This window comes from Solanum dulcamara, chromosome 10, assembly GCF_947179165.1.
Source record: "Solanum dulcamara chromosome 10, daSolDulc1.2, whole genome shotgun sequence".
In the NCBI taxonomy this organism is placed as follows: domain Eukaryota; kingdom Viridiplantae; phylum Streptophyta; class Magnoliopsida; order Solanales; family Solanaceae; genus Solanum; species Solanum dulcamara.
This window is the reverse complement of record NC_077246.1, coordinates 73068296-73086341: the sequence shown is the minus strand read 5'-3', so window position 1 is coordinate 73086341 and position 18046 is coordinate 73068296. Positions and strand designations below refer to the sequence as shown.

The following is an 18046-nucleotide window of genomic DNA, read 5'->3' as shown; positions in this document are numbered from 1 at the left end:
TAAGGGAAATAAAATCTGAATTTATTTGTTCAGATCAATTGAAGAATTATAATTTCCTTATTAAGATCAATTCAATTTTTCAACCTTTTCTTTTGGTCCCTTTCAAAACAAGTAAATATAAAGAACACAAAAAAAATATAATATATCAAAAAAAAAACATAAATGGAATAATTAAACAAAAAGTTCTATCATTTCAATAAATTCTCAATATATATTTTGAATTTACAACAATAATAATATATTTATTGTGACCTTATAAATGACGTTCGGGAAGAGTGGATGTACGCAAATCTTACTTTTATTCTTATGGGATATTTAGATATGTTGTTTTTGATTGATCTTAAGCTCAAGAAAATAATTTTCACCAGAAATTTGATAAAACAATGCAAAAAAATAAAAAATACTATAATTTTTTTTTTATATATATATATATATATATATATAAAAGGATGTGGAAAAAAAAAGACACAAAAACATGGTTGGTTTATGTCATTTTATTTTATTTTTCCTAAAATAAATTAGGAACTCTATCAATGTCACAAACATGCTTTTTCTTCACTCCCAAAATTAAATAAATTGGTCCTCCACATGATGCTTCATGTGAGTTTTGAACTGTCCATTTTAATGTTGGTACTTTTTTTTTCTTTTTTTTTTAATTACAATCGAAATGCATAATATTAGAGAATATGCTTATTTCTTATTGACGGAATTAAAATTTAAAGTTTATAAATTCTGAATTCAAGAAAAGACAATTTATCGAGTTCTAGATAAATATGCATATTAACTGAATGTATATATAAATGTAGGGTATAAGTCAAAGTTATTATATTTTGCTCGAACCGTAGGCAATTTTGTATCTCCAACCCTAAATCTCTCCTCTCTCATATCAGTCGATTGGAGTCATATTAACATTGCTCCAAACTCGATCATTAGCTTATCGAGCCTATTAATCTATTTCTCTTAACTTCAAGATGATTCTTAATGAGTCTCCCCTCTCTCACTGCTTCAAATAAAGAATAACAACAATTGTTTTTTTTTTTATAATTTAACATATAAATCATAAATCGAATTTTGCCAGCAAAAAAGCATTAGAAGATCAAATACATTTGTTCATCATTAGTCAAAAAGAAATTTCAAATAAATATATGATGTCTCAAATAATTTTATTATATATATTTTGATAGAATTATTTGGAAGACACTTTATAGTAGGCCAAAAGTGGTCGGTCTCCATTAACGGATATCCAACTGACTTTTCGTCCTTGGCCATCTACATGGATTTATTGTTAAATAAGATATTAAAAGCTTTAGAAAATTATAGGAAAAAATTAGGATTTAAATTCTCAGAAATGTGTACATATAAAGTTAAATTAATTTTTAATCACTTTTGGGTATAATTGAAACTTTTGATAATATAATCAGACATCTATAACGACATTGTTTATTGATATTTTTTTTTTCAAAATCAGGAATATTGAAATCATAAGTTTAGTTTAGACGAAAGGCCAACTTATAAACTTATGGTGAAAAATCGCGACGGTCATAAAAGAGTGTGATGTGATGAATGGAATTCGTCAATTTTTAACTAGAGGTCTTTAGTCAAGTTGTGAAAATGAAAAAGCATATGGTTACGTTGTTTTCCTTTTAGTAAGGCATATAAAATACACATCTGGATTAATCAGGCCAATGAATTGTAACGACCCATTATGTCGTTTCGAGAAATAGAACTTTTTATTTCATAAAAGACGCATTCCGTATATTTTTATGAGTACTTTAGACTATTCGATAACCATATTTATTTAGTTGAGGGGTAAATTTATATAACTAATTTAATTAGTGGGCTAAGTTGATATTTTACTTAACATTCTATACCAATTATTAAAGGAAAAGGATAGGGTTTATTAATTTTGAATCAGAAAAGAAAAAGAAGAAGAAAAAAATAATAATAAAAGAAAAGAAAATAAAATATTACATATATAAAATCTGATGGCATTAAGCCATCAGATGTGACGATAAAACGAGAAAACGCAAAAAATAGAAGAAGAAAAAAAAATACGGAGCAAGAAAAGAAAGGGGAAAAGAAAAATAAAGGAGAAGAGAAAAATAGGGATTTTCATTCCAAAGCGTCAAGGTAATTATTCTCATCCTTTCCATTAATTTTTTATGTGATTATGAACATATTTTTAGGGTATATTGGTGGAGAAATAATGTTAAAATAAGGAAATATGACCCTAGGGTTCTTCACATAAAATCTTGATTTGGGGGTCAAATAACGATCCGTTTTAGCTGAAATTTGACATGTGAATTCATTTTATCATGAGTGAACATAATCGGAAAGAAAATTTCAGATTTGACTTCAATGACTCGAGGCGACTTTTTGACCCAATTTTTAATCCGAAAATAAATATAGCTATATGGGTGCCATTGGATTCGTATTCTTATGAAGATTATGTATTTGAATATATTTTGATCATTCGGAAGCGTTACGAGAGGCTCAAGTTTAAAAGTGATTATTTAATTTAATTGAGGTTTAACCCTAGTTTTGAAATTCATAAAATATGGGAGTTGACATGTTAAGTGATATCAAGATTAGGAACGTGTTTATAGAATTGGGTGAGTTATTGGGGCTAGGTTAAACATATATATAATATTGGCGTTTACAGATTAGTTTACTTATAAATATTATATATTTGATAGATTGAGATTGGTCTGAGGTATTGAAGAAGGGGAAAGACATTGTTGATTAGCTCGCTTTACTTCGGTTTTTCGGTTGAGGTAGGTTATGGTTTTTTTTATTCTATATCATAGATAGACTCTTAATAGTGATTGATATTCATTGAGTAATGTGTGAAGTTTACTACGCATTTAATTGTTATGGTTTGGATGATTGTTATGTTGTTGTGATTGGTCTGAAATCCCGAGGCCATGAAATCCATAATCTTGAACTTGCCCTATCAAAAATGATGCCTTGAATAAAGAAGGCTTGATGAAATATTGTTAATGAAGTGGAATGTAATCATGAAGAATGATAAATTAATTATATTTGGATCGGGTGTCACGTTCCGACACGGTATATTTGGATCGGGTGTCACAATCCGACATGGTATATTTGGATCGGGTGTCACGTTCTGACACAGTATATTTGGATCGAATGTCACTTTCCGACACGGTATATTTGGATCGGGTGTCATGCTCCGACACGATATATTTGGATCGGGTGTCACGTTCCGACACGGTAATATTAAAGGAAAATAAATTAAAATGACTTAATACTACCCAATCTCCAATAACTCATTTTCCAAAAGGGTGTGATATGGAGGCTTGAGTCCTCATGTGTGATCTTAATATTGTTGATTGGTTATGAAATGGTTTATTGTGTTGTCACTTGATCTTGATCTTGTTGGTTGCCACCTGTTAAGTGTTACGGTTGATTTCCCGCTATTACTTATTGCATATTGATTCCTATTTTGAGTCGGCCGATGATACCTACTCAGTACATGTTGTCCTGTACTGACCCCTACTTGTATCTTTTCTTGTTTTATTTTGTGGGGTGCAGCGAGTGTTCCATCGGCTTCGACTCGACCTCAATTCTAGTCAGTGTCCAGTTCATCGGATTGCAGGGTGAGTTATCCTTCTAGCTGGCGATGGAATCTCTTTTCATGGCATGACGTCCTTAGTTTTCAGACACGTTATGTTATTTATTTGGTGTTTGATAATTCGAGACTTAGTTTTAGAATTTAGATGTCCTCTATGTGATGACTTTCAGGTTTTGGGAAAAACATATTTATTTGAGCTTCCGCATTATTATCATATATATATTAGTTGGGGTTTGTATCGTTGGTTCTCCCATCTAGGAGGTTAAGTGTGGGTGCCACTCACAGCCCATTTTGGGTCGTGACATGAATATTGAATACCAAATGAGTATACTCCAAAAAAAAGTGAATGAAATTTGCGGAGAACCATTTTTTTCAATAATTATGATTGTACAATTATATCGTTCTCTTAAAGTTATTATTGAAAATTGTATATATTCGTTGAAAGGGAATTGCTATTAGACATATTTCTAAAAAAGCAAACAAATATATAAATATTTTGACAAATAGTTAAAGATTAAAGAAGATTTGTAAATATTTATATGCACAAAGCGTTTATATTAGACTAAATAATTAAATTTAACATCAATAAATCTAAGTGAAAATGTTTATTATTTAATTAGGACTAGGTATTAAACATATATACATACACAATATTCATTTTGTATCTATTCGCTTGATATAAATACTTAGTACATATAGTTTTTTATCATTATATTGCACATGATTGAAGAAAAGATATAATCAAGAACCTTAAATTAAAGGTGGTGTATTAGTAAACTAAAATTAAAGTAATTTCCTTTATGTAAGTAAATTGATTTATCTGAATGGTAATAGAATAATTGAGATTTCTTTGTCCTTAATTAGAAGTTTCGAATTTGAATTTTGAGAACGAATTTTGTTTTGATTAAAAATGCCACTTCCAAAAATAAATTCTATAATACGCAAATTTAAATTCATCAACGTTAATACGAATATCTAACGACAAACGAAAAAAAATTAAAGTAAATTAATTTAGAAGTTAAAATTTTGATCCATTAAAAGTAGAGCTTAATTTAAATAAAAGAGTTCCTTTAACAAAATGCAGCAGTTTGACTAAGCTTTTTTCAATCATTCCAACTGGTCAAATTAAATTTTTTAACCATAATCTTTTCACTCAGCACAAAGGGATCCCAAAATTACCCGTCTGGTCGCAATAGATTGTAGTTATCATCGATATATATTAAGTGTATACCTAATAAATATGCAATTGGTGTGCAAACGCAAGGGGCGGAACTATCTCTTCATTTATGAACTTGATCGAATATAATAATTTTGATCTAAATTCTATTTATATTTTAAAAAATCATTAATTATGTACAAATTATAAATTTAGATTCTAGTAACTTTAAAAAATTAGATTTTCGAACTCGTAAACTTTAAATTCTGATTTTATCGCTGCGTACACTACAATGAGTCAGTGACAACACGGTAAAAGGCTTGCCTGCACTACGACTTGCATCTAAGGAAAAATTACTAGGAAAAACACTTTTTAATAAATAATTATTGATTTTAGCGATATTTTTTATTTATTACCATTTATAGCAATATTATGATATATCTACTATGTATTAAAAGTGAATTATGTATGCATTATAAATAAATGTATTATAAGTGTTTTAAAATATATTATACTTGTCTGGTAAGAAATTGACATAATGTATTATAAGTGTATTAAAGCATGTGGTAAATATATTATCAATGAATAAAACTTGTATTATATGAGTTTTATAAATTATTCTCGCTAATATGTATTAAAATTGTATTATAAGTGTTCAGTGAAAAAAAATATTATTACTATAAATGGTAAATATTTTCTTAATATAGTACATTTATGTAAATTTCCCTACATCTAATCTATAGATCAATTTATTATGATTAAGTGATAGTTATGTATCTATTAATTAGCAAGAGATGTAATAGAATGGTTGAAATCCTTTTATAATAAAAAAATTGAATTTAAAACTCTTTATTAGAAAAGACAATATATTAACAAGATATAAGGAGCATTTTAAGTAAACATTTCTACATCATACATAAGTCAATAACAATAACAATCCAGTGAAATCCCACAATGTGGAATCTGGAGAGGGTAAAGTGTACGCAGATTTTATTCCTACCAAGGTAGGACGACTGTTTCCGAGAGACCCTCGGCTCAATAAAAGCATAAAAAGAGATACATAAGTCAATAAAAAAAGGGAATTATCTTACTAATATTTTGAACTTTAATTATAAAATTAAGATAATTCTCACAAGGCTTTCACATGATTAGGAATTTAAATAATATAAAACTCCAAATGAAGTGGACGGCTTGGCCGGTTGCACACCACATATGAATAAAACTGACATTTAAAAATTTAATTAATTAAAGAAATATAACAAAAAACTCAACCTCCAAGTGTTACTAATTAAAGAATTAGATTAAATATTACTAATTAAAAAAAATTAGACATTCTTCTAGGAGTATTAAATAGTGACACGTGTGAGTTTTGACACCATACTTTGTGACAAAAAATAAAATAAAATATACTTGGATCAAGAAATATAAATTTCACAATTATCAGATCTTATTTTCAAGTTATTTTTGTGGGACGTATATATTAGTGAAACATAATTTTAAAAAAAAGTATTTTTATTATAACAGTTTAAATTTTTAGATGATCATGTTTTCATACTTTTTAAATAGTATTTGAATGGACATAGTGATCATAAAAGAACAAGTTTTCTTCTTCTGAACTTGGAAATAAATATGGAAAACATTTTTTTTCTAATTTTTTTTTTTGAAAAAATAAAAAGAAAATTTTATTTATCTATTATCTTTAACTTTTTTTTATTTTTATTTTTATATATATAAAAAGCTGGAGCAATAAGGGAACAAAATATGGACATTAGGGGAATTTTCAGTATTGTCTGCGAAGAGAGCTTTACAGTGCATGCTTCTTATTATCCCAAAAAGGTAGTAATAAAAGATAGGAGTAATAAAGCAAATGAGGACCCCCCACACCCTTACCTCTATTTTTTAGTTTGTCATTCGGTATTCCATATCAGTATTGAAGTTTTGATCTCGAGATCGTATCGTGTAAAAATAGTTAAAATGACTTGGTTCTTATCATGATGTTTTTTCTACCCACACTATACTATGTCCAAGAAGATTTCGTCGAAAATTGGATTATCGAAAAATGTTTTTTAGTGACGTTTCATCGAAAATTTCATATTTCTTCTAGTGGCGTTTTGACGAGAACGTTCATTAGAAATTCATGTTTTTAATAGTATCATCGATCACCCAAATCCGACGTCTCTAGTAAAAGGCGAAGGGTTCTTATGCATCCCTCACCCCACCCCACCCCATCCCACCCACACCATTTGCCTTTTTCTTTTAGTTTATCATCCGATTTTTGATATCTGCATTTGAGTATCAAGATATTTGGATTTGCATTGTGTCAGACTCGTTAAAGAGGATGTGCTTATGATCTAGATTTTCTTTTTTATGTCCACACTATCAAGAAAAAAATTTCGCGAACATTTTCAACAGACTTTTTAGCGAGAATCAATTTCGTGTTTTCGATGGTGCTATGCCAAGAACATTTGAAAATTCATGTATTTTTTTAATATATCACGACTCGAACTCGAAAACTATGATTTAAAATGAAGAAATCTTATCTATCTGATGAGAATCAAAAGTGTCCTACCATACATATATAGTAGTCCCCCATCACACTAGGCTGACAAGTACAACACAACCATCAATTTCAATAAAAGAGTTCAACTCCATCCTTCAATGATATTAATCAACCACAACCATATTCACTCAAGCAATACACAAAGTTGTTCTTTTTTTATTAAAAAAAAGAAAATCAAATAAATTATGGGATAAGAATTTAAATCAGTGGGTGTATATTATAATAATATCCACTATTTATTTTGCAGAATGTGTGTAAAATTTAGTATAAATATTAATTTTAAAATGTTGTTGATGCAAACTTGCTACCAAAATCAAGACCTTTTGTATAAGGAAAGAAAGCATCCATGCCTTTTTAATTGTATTAAGATAGTAGCATATGCATTATTTTATGCAAACATCGTCGATCTACTGTTATAATTCGACTCGTAAGAAAGTCGGGAGGTAAAGAGTAAAGACTATCGATTTTAAGAGTTAATTTTTTATGAAGTTGTGTCAGATGATATTCATTTAGCACCCGTATGAATATACAATGTCCAACCTCAAAATCAAGAATACGTGAGTTTTTCAACACTAGCAACTCGAGAACAAAAATACTAAACAAAGAAGCAGTGTCAACGAGTGTAAATTTTTCTTTTATCGATTATAACAGTAAAATTATCAATCGATATGCACACAAAAAAAAAAGAAATCAAAGCTGCACCAGCCGGGAATCGAACCCGGGTCTGTACCGTGGCAGGGTACTATTCTACCACTAGACCACTGGTGCCTTTAAAATAGAAGTTCATAACTTATAGAAATCAATTAAATCTCAAATGACCGAAAAGTTTAACCTATTTTTGCGCAATTCCAAAAATGATATACATATTGAGTGTTGAGTGTTGGATGTCTCTTTCCTAAGTGGGGCCCACTTAAAAGTAGGCAAGTTGCCCACTTTGTTTTGTTGCAAAATTTATGTTTCCTCCTCTTCTATAAATGCCATCCTTGGCATTAAAAAGGGCGCACACATACATACGAAAATCTCTTCTACTCTCTCTATATTCTCTTACTTTCTTTCCTTTATAAAACTGTCAAGTTAGTTAATTTTATAAGACGTTATCAGCATAAACTTTCGTCGCTTTGAGTTATATTTTTAAAAGGTAACAAAAGGGGTGAGAATTTTATTTTCTTAAAATGTCTAATATTTCAAAACTTGAATTTGTTGCTCTTGATATTTCTGAAAAATGCTACTCATCATGGGCACTAGATGCCGAAATACATCTAGAATCGATGGGTCTGACAGACACCATCAAAGATGACATTACAACATTTAGTCAAGACCGTGCCAAAGCCATGATATTTCTCTGCCACTATTTTGACGAGGGCTAAAATTACAATATCTCACATTAAAAGACCCTTTTAAACTGTAAAAAAATTTAAAAGAAAGATATGAACACCTGAAGTTGGTCATGCTTCCACAAGCACGTCATGATTGGCTAAATCTGAAATTAATGGATTTCAAAAATATAACTGAATATAATTTTTTCTTGTTTAGAATTATAGCTCAGTTAAATTTATGCGAAAAAAAATCATTGATCAAGATAAAATGGAAAAAACATACTCCATATTTCCACCCGCGAATATGCTCCTGCAGCAATATCGCGAAAAGGGTTTTAAAAAAAATTGGCATTACTTTCTCACCTTTTGATTGCTGAACGCCATAATAAACTGCTAATGAAAAATCATGATAGTCGGCCCGTTGGTTCTTTGTCACTCCTTGAAGAGAATCAGGTAAATTATAACCAACAAGAAAGAGGTCATGACCCCAGTCGTGGTCTAGTCATGGTCGAAGAAGAAATTATAATCATGATACTCGACTGACATCAAAAAATGATCAGCAATACAAAAAGAAGAGTGAAAAGCCAGAAGTTTTACCAAAGAAAAATTCAGAAAGCATACGTCATAGATGTGGAGGTGTGGGACACTGGTCACAGACTTGCCGATCATTAAAACTCTGGTTCAACTATATTAGGCATCCTTGAAAAGGGCAGAAAATAATCTAGAAACAAATTTTATCTCCGAAGATAATATCGAGCCTATGCATCTGGATGTAGCTGATTTCTTTAATTTTTTAGAAGATAATATGAATATTGATAAGCATAATAATATTTAATTTTTATTTATTTATCTATACTAAATATTATGTTTGTATTTGTCAATTCAAGTAAAATTTGTGTAATGAATCATGTATTAATTATTATATTTACTTTATTTCTTTTTTTTTAAGAAAAATATGGATATGCCTCAAATTTTATTTGGATCAATGATCAATCATGAGGATATTTGTGTAATTGATAGTGGAACAACTCATGCTATTTTTAAAGACGAGAAATATTTTTCCAACTTGCTTAGTAGAAAAGTAAATGTTACTACAATTTCTGGTAATTCGAAAATGATTCAAGGCTCCGGAAGAGCTACTATATTTCTGCCTAAGGAGACAAAAATTGTTACAGAAGATGCACTATTCACTTCTAAATCCCCAAGAAACTTGTTAAGTTTTAAAGATATTCGCAGAAATTGATATCATGTTGAGACACTAAATGAAATGAATACTGAATATCTTGGTATAACCAAGAGTGTCTTAGGTCAAAAATATATTTTGGAAAAATTACCAACTTTGTCATTTGGCATATCTTATGCAAAAATTAGTGCAATTGAAGCATATTTGATCGTAAACCAGAAGTTTACTAATTAATCTAAATACATTTGTGCTATGGAATGATCGAATAAGTTATCCTTAACTAATAATGATGAGACGAATCCTTTAAAATTCAACTGGACATCCGTTAAAGAACCAAAAGTTTCTTACGAATGATGAATTTTCATGTACTACTTATTATCAAGGCAAATTAATTGTCAGACCATCGATCCTGAAGGTTGAAATCGAATCTCCTGGCTTTTTAGAGCGTATACATGGAGATACATGTGGACCTATTCATCCACCTAGTGGATTGTTTATATATTTTATGGTCCTAATATATGCATTATCTAGATGGTCTCATGTGTGTCTCTTATCATCCCGCAACCTAACGTTTGCGAAGTTGTTAGCACAAATAATAAGATTAAGGGCGCAATTCCCAGATTATCCAATTAAGGCCATTCGCCCTGGTAATGCTGGAGAATTTACATCTCAAGCTTTTGATGATTATTGTTTATTAATTAAGATAAAAATTGAACATCCTGTTGGTCGTTGGTCATGTTCATACTCAAAATGGCCTTGCAGATTCATTTATTAAACACCTACAATTGATAGCCAGATCTCTACTAATGAAAAACAAAATTGCCAATTATTGTTTGGGGTCATGCTATCTTACATGCAGCAACATTTGTACGTCTCAGACCGACACATTATAATAAATATTCTCTGTCACAATTAGTATTTGGTCATGAGCCAAATATAGCCCATCTAAGAATTTTTGGTTGTGCGGTATACGTGCCTATAGCACCACCACAAAGTACAAAGATGGGCCCTCAACGAAGGTTAGACATATATATTGGATATGACTTACCCTCCATAATTCGATACCTTGAACCGTTGACTAAAGACTTATTCATTGCTCGATTTGCAAATTGTTGGTTTGATGAAATAACTTTCTGGCCATTAGGGGGAGAGAAAAAGGAACCCTAAAAAAAATTGCGTGAAAAGTTTCATCACTATCTCATTTTGATCCACGACCCGCACATGTGAGCAGGAGGTCCAGAAGATCACCATTTACAAAACATAACAAATCAAATGCCAGATGTATTTACTAATTTACAACGAGTAAGTAAGTCACATATTCCTGCAGTGAATGTGTCTATCCAAATTGATGTCCCAAAAGGATCATCTACTAGTATCATAACTTCTGAATCCTAAACATGCCTGAAGCGTAGTAAACCAATGGGTTCAAAGGATAAAAATTCTAGAAAGAGAAGCGTGAGAAATAACAAAGATGAAATTACACAAGAACCTCCTGAAGTAGGTCAACATTTGAGTAATCTTGATATTCATAAAGAAATTAGTGAACCTGAGACTCAAGTGAATGAAGAACTTTCAATAAGTTCTATCGGTGATGAAATAAATTTAGACTGATTAAAAATTACGGTGGATAATATTTTTGCATATAATGTTGCAATTAACCTCATGTAAGATAGTGAAAGTCTTGAGCCTAAATCCGTCGAAGAATGTCAACGTAGATGTGATTGGATAGAATGACAAAAGGCAATTAAATCAGAATTAGACTCGCTTACTAAACGTGAGGTTTTTAGACCTGTAGTCCAAACCCCTGAAGGTGTAAAACCAGCTGGCTATAAATGGGTTTTCGTGCGAAAACAAAATAAAAGAAATGAAATTGTAAGATACAAGGCACGCTTTGTTGCACAAGGATTCTCTCAAAGACCCGGGGTCAACTATGAAGAAACACACTCACCTGTTATGGATGGAATTACATTTCGATATCTCATCAGTCTAGCTGTACATAAAAATCTTGAAATACATCTAATGGATGTAGTTACAGCTTACCTTTATGATTCACTTGATAATGAAAATTACATGAAAATCCAGAAGGATTAAAATTGTCTGAAGCATGTAATAAGTCTCAAGAGATGTACTCAATAAAACTTAAAAGGTCATTATATGGTGTAAAACAATCAGGGCATATGTGGCATAATCGCCTTGGTGAGTCCTTAATAAATGAATGCTATATAAATGATGTCATTTATTCATGTGTTTTTATTAAGAAAATGGAATACGAGTTTGTTATACTCGTCATTTATATTGATGATATAAATCTCATTGGAACCCTTGAAGAGGTCTAAAAGACGATTGAATATCTAAAGAAAGAATTTGAGATGAAAGACCTCGGAAAGACAACTTTGTCTGGGTCTGCAAATTGAACATTTAGCAGACGGAGTCTTTTTCCATCAATCTGCCTACACTGAGAAAATCTTAAAAAGATTTTACATGGACAAAGCACATCCATTAAGTACCTCAATGGTTGTTCAATCACTTGAAGTGGAAAAAGATCCATTTCGACCCCAGAAGAGGATGGAGAACTTCTTGGTCCTAAAGTACCATATCTCCGTGCTATTGATGCACTTATATATCTTACTAACGCAACTAGGCCTGATATAACATTTTCTGTTAATTTGCTGGCAAGGTATAGTTCATTCCCAACCCGAAGGCATTAGAACGGTATCAAGCATATTTTGCGATATCTAAAGGGTACTATTGATGTAAATTTGTTTTATACTAACAAAGATTATGCAGACCTTATTGGTTATGCAGATGCAGGTTATTGGTTCACCCGAATTAGTTGCTTCATTTTTATTTGATAAGCTTGTTATTATAATTGGGTTTTGGCGAGCCCCATGCTCGCGAGTAGTTGCCTCTTTTTCATTTGGAGATCTTACAACTGCATTATGACGTGCCCTTAGTATGCGAGAAGTTGTTGCATGTGTATTATGAACTAACGAGCTTGAAATAAGAGAATGTTGGATTACTGATCCACGTGAAGTAATTTCTTTATTTGTATTTGACAAGCTTGTAACTCCACCAAGATGTGTTTGTAGTATGCGAGGAGTTGTTACATGTGTATTATTAGCTGGCGATCTTGAAATAGGGTAGTAGTGGATTACTGATCCACATGAAATAATTGTTTTATTTGTGTTTGACAAGCTTGTAACTTTGTTATGGCGACTTGTCCATAATTTACAAGGAGTTACCTTAAATTGTACCGGATGCCATATTTGTGATGAGAAAAAATGATGGAATTAATGAGCAATATCGGTTTGAGTTGGTGAGCTTGAAATGGGGTAAGAATGGAATTTTAATTCACCAGAATTAGTCGTTTCATTTGTATTTGGTAAGCTTGTAATTATAATTGGATTTTGGCGTTTCCCTAGGTTGGGAGAAGTTGCTTCATTTGGATTTATAAGTGGGCCTCGAGGAACTATTACATTTGTATGAGCTAATGAACTTGGAATGTGAGAATCCTGGTGTTTTGATGTTTTGCCTGTAACTGCGTTATGTCGTGCCCCTAGTATGCGAGGAGTTACTACATTTGCATGATCAGCTGACGAGCTTGATGAAAGGATAAAATATTGATGTCCTGGTCCATCAAAAGTTGCTTTTTTTGTATCTGGCAAACTTGTAACAGCGTTATGGCGTGATCCTAATTAGGGGTGCTTATCGGGTGGATCGGACGGATTATTATGTTTAACGATTTAACTTAACGGTTATCGGCTTTTAAAAGTACTAATCCGCTAGCCAACCTATAAGATATCGGTTGGTTCGGTATCGGATTAGCAATTATCGGGCGGTTATCGGACGGTGTATCGGTTAATTTTATTTTCATATACAATTTAAATTCTTAATTACTTTGAGTGATAGTAAGAAGCATCTTATCCTATTTTGAAGACCTATCTAGTTTAAATTTAAATTAATTGGATTAACAAATTTCGATCTTTTATTTTTTTTTAAAATCATGTTCAGTCAAATACAGTAGCCACAAAATGTTCATGGTTTGTCCCTTTGTTTCTTTCTTCATTCCCTTATTAATATTTGCAAGTTGTCTCATTCATTGACAAATTTATGGTCAAAATTTTTGTGCTAGAGTGGAGCAACAGAGATAGAAAAATCAGTGCAAAATACTCTATTTGAAGTTGAAAGGAACTTTCGTGCCCATTGGTATTATTAGCTAAATTTTAAGCCACACAAAATGATGCAACTTGGTACTCACCAACAATTTCTAATTTGCCGTCTCATTTGATTTCTCTTTAATTTGTATCTATGTTTTTGTTGTCTCAAAATCATTGATTTTTTTAATTATATAAATAAAGAGATTATGAAAATTTCATATAAAATATAATAAATTCTTAACGGATTAACGGTTTACCCAATAACAAAATTGAGTAATCCGTCCCCCACACCAATAAGCCATTAATTATAAAATTTAAATCTATTCCCCACCCGCTAATTTGATAATCCAATACCAATAAGCCAATAAGCCAATTTTGCGGATGGGTTATCGGTAGCGGCCGATTTTGAACAGCCCTAATCCTAATATACGAGGAGTTTTCGCAGTTGCGTCAAGCGACATGCCTGAAACGAAAGAATATTGTGCTCCTCCTCCACGATAAGTTACTTTATTTGTGTTTGGCAAACTTGTAACTGTGTTTTGGCGTACCCCTAATTTGCGAGGAGTTGTTGCATTTCCATAGTTCCAAAAGAGTGGGAATATCACGAGAAGTGCAATTACATAAAGTAGGGTTATTTTGGCCATGGCTTAATTAAACTTTGATGTATATTTGAGAAATGACCAAATCTTGATATAACAATGCCTCAATAATGGTGTTATATATATAGGGAAATAATCTTAGTAAGAACCTCCTTAATTAATTAATAAAGGATTATCACCAATTACTTATGTAAAATATTATACATAGTGTATATCTTTTCCTTGTTATTGTTTCGAATATTTTGATACATTTGTTAGTTTATCGTTTTCATGCCAACTTTTTTCTCATTTTAGATGCTGCAGTTTCAATGTTAATTCTTTGATCATTTCAAATAATTTAATTAAATTTTCTAATACTAATTAAAACTTCCAACAATGACGATATACCAGTGAGTGGCCATGGGGTGGGGAGGGTGTATAGAGTATTGTACACGGACATTAATTACATTTACTTTGTGAGATAGAAAAGTTATTTTCGATAGACAAAATGTGTGGACGTTATATAATTCTTAAATACCATCATCAATAAAAGGGTCATATATATTAATTAGCTAGGTTGTCGTTGTATATATTAAAGATGTCAAATTAGAGATGAATTGTATCTCTTCGAATAATTAATAAACCGTGTGGGCAGAATTATATGACGGTCTATGATTCGATTCTATCGATTATTTTGTTAGAGATAGTAATGTAAGTTATTTTGTCACTTCAAGATGCATTATATAGAACATATTCTAGTCTCATCTCGATGATCACCGTAAGTACAAAATTTAATTACATATCGAATGATCAATGGAGCTCAGTTTAATTAAAAACTTCAAACCTAACCTATTGGTGTTGTTATTATAAATTTATATCAAAACCTACCATTTTTATTTTAAAAATTCAAATAATTAATCTTATTTTAGTGTATGACCAACTAGCCTAATGATATCGATCGAGGAGGTGTTGGATCTCGAATTTTGAGGTATATATGTTATCAATGAGATATTAAGGTTAAAAGTTTTGGCGTGAAAAATTTGATATTTTATTCTGCAGTAAATTAGTAGCATTTATTTTTTTACATAAAGAAATAAGGAGCCTATTGTTTATGCGTTTACCTAATTTTCACCAGTAGTGTAAAATAAGTTAATTTTCACATTATCACGTCACTCAAAAGATATCCACAGGTAATCTCCTCCATCAAAAGTCGGATCTACAACCTTGAAAGCAAGGCATGTTACGGCGCCCCATTAGTTTTGCATTTAACTAATATCTACTGATAGTGTATATAAGTAATGCTATAATGTTACCGAAAGATATATGTACATAATCACCATCCATAAAAGGTCGGATCTACAATATAATCTTGAAAACAAGACACGTCACAACGGCCTGCTATATATATAATGGTGACCTTTTCTTCTTTTTTTTGCCAGAAGGAAACTTTTATTCATACAACGAAAAGTTATTACATAATGAGATATGAAAATAAAACAAAAACAAGGGGAACATGATATATCATTAAGTATTTTCGAGTTTAACTAATATTCATCGATAGTGTATACAACTTTTCACATAATCAGGTCACTCAAAATACATCTGCACACATAATCACACCTTTCATGAAAGACGGTTGGATCTGTAATCTTGAAAACAATGCAGGTTATGTTACAATAGCCTGCTAAAATCAAATACAAGTAACCTGATAATGTAAAAATTCTTTACACTGTCAACGTATATAAATCGAACCCTGACTTTATTAAATAGCCACTTTAAGTAGGGCATGGGCATATGTAACAGCAAGGTGTACAAGAGCAAACTTCCATTTTTCTACGTTGAAGCTCAGCAAAAAAGCCCTTTGATATTGGAGTAAAATAATTGTCTATAGTTGCAAATTTGTCACTTATATAATTATCATCATTAGAAGAAGAAGAATGGCCAATGAAGAAAAATAGAGAAAAAATCACGTAAATAGCAAAAATAGACACTAAGTTTTTGTTTGCCATTGCTCAAAAGTTTAAGTGGCTATATTGATGAATAATATTAGCCTATGTTCTAGTGTTTATATAGTAGTATATATCATGGAGTACTTAAGGGTCGTTTGGTTCAAAATTACGATATATATATATATATATATATATATATATATATATATATATATATATAATCATGATATTCGAATCAGTTTGTGCGCGACTAATTTTACAGAATATCTAGCACAAGTATCAGATAATTCTGATTTATATCCATTAAAATTTGAACAGGTGAGAAGAAATCATCTAGTATTTTTTTCCTTCATTGGGATAAAAAGGAGTAGATAATTTCATGATTTTTGGTAATATAACCAAATTTAATCCCAAATTTTATACCGGAGTAACCCCTAATCCTTGTAACCAAACGACCCCTTATTGTATAAGGTCAATTTTTTGTTATTTACAAGAGATATGTATTTGAAATTAGAATTAAATTTAAATTTACAAAGTGATTTTGTCTTATAATACTTTTAAAGAATCTTTCAGACTGCAGAATAACAACTATAAACAATATTATTTTTATCAATATTTTTAATCAAATAGAAAGTTATTTTACTATATTATTCTGTATAGAGCTCATAACTAACTATTATAATATGTCAATTTAATTTGATAGCATAAAAAAATTATAATTTGTCACCATATATTTTATAATTTTTTTACTATTATTTAATATCTTTTAAAACTCTAACTAAAATAGAACCATCATAAAAAGTTTAATTTGTTCTATCCAACAAATTGTAAAAGACAAGATTTGAAGCAACGATAAAGCTATCACTGTGCGATCTATATATCACGGTATCAAGACGTGGAAGCAATCTTTTAGAAGTAAATATTATTATAACCCATCTTAATTTAATAGAATAAATATTATAAATCAAATGTAAAATATCCTTTTTTTAAAAATAATAATAATTAATGGAAAATAAAAAGAGTTAATTGCACCAGCCGGGAATCGAACCCGGGTCTGTACCGTGGCAGGGTACTATTCTACCACTAGACCACTGGTGCTACTTATTCATGTATCTCTCATATATTTTTTGGTTATTTGAATACTTAGTCGTTTATTTTGATATTTTATTATTGTTATAGCGAAATGTTGTTATATATAACATATAATATAACATAACATGTAAGATCAATTCCACATAAACAAATGACTGTTATAGTGAAATGTTGTTATAGAGTGGCTCGATTGTATTTTCGTATTTGTATACTTGTATTTCCCTCTGAAACATGCATCGTCAAATTAAAAGAATTTTACGCTACCACTATACTTAGATTTGTTGTGGTAGATTAATTGTCTTATAATTTTATGTAACTTGCTTAACATATTATGAACACTATAATAACATCATAACCAGTGCAATTCTATCAGTTAAATTTGAGAAAGATAGAATGTACGCAAACCTTATTACTACCTCACAGAGGGAGAAAGGTTGTTTTTGAAATACTCGCGGCTCAA

The 18046-nt window shown here is 30.6% G+C and overlaps 2 non-coding genes across 2 annotated transcripts; both read right to left on the bottom strand.

Annotated features, from left to right (window-relative positions):
• Nucleotides 1-8008: 8008 nt before the first annotated feature.
• Nucleotides 8009-8079, bottom strand: TRNAG-GCC (transfer RNA glycine (anticodon GCC)). The gene has a single exon. It is a non-coding gene; the product is annotated as a tRNA-Gly (tRNA).
• Nucleotides 8080-17521: 9442 nt separating this feature from the next.
• On the bottom strand, nucleotides 17522-17592 carry TRNAG-GCC (transfer RNA glycine (anticodon GCC)). The gene has a single exon. It is a non-coding gene; the product is annotated as a tRNA-Gly (tRNA).
• Between the last annotated feature and the right edge of the window lie 454 nt (nucleotides 17593-18046).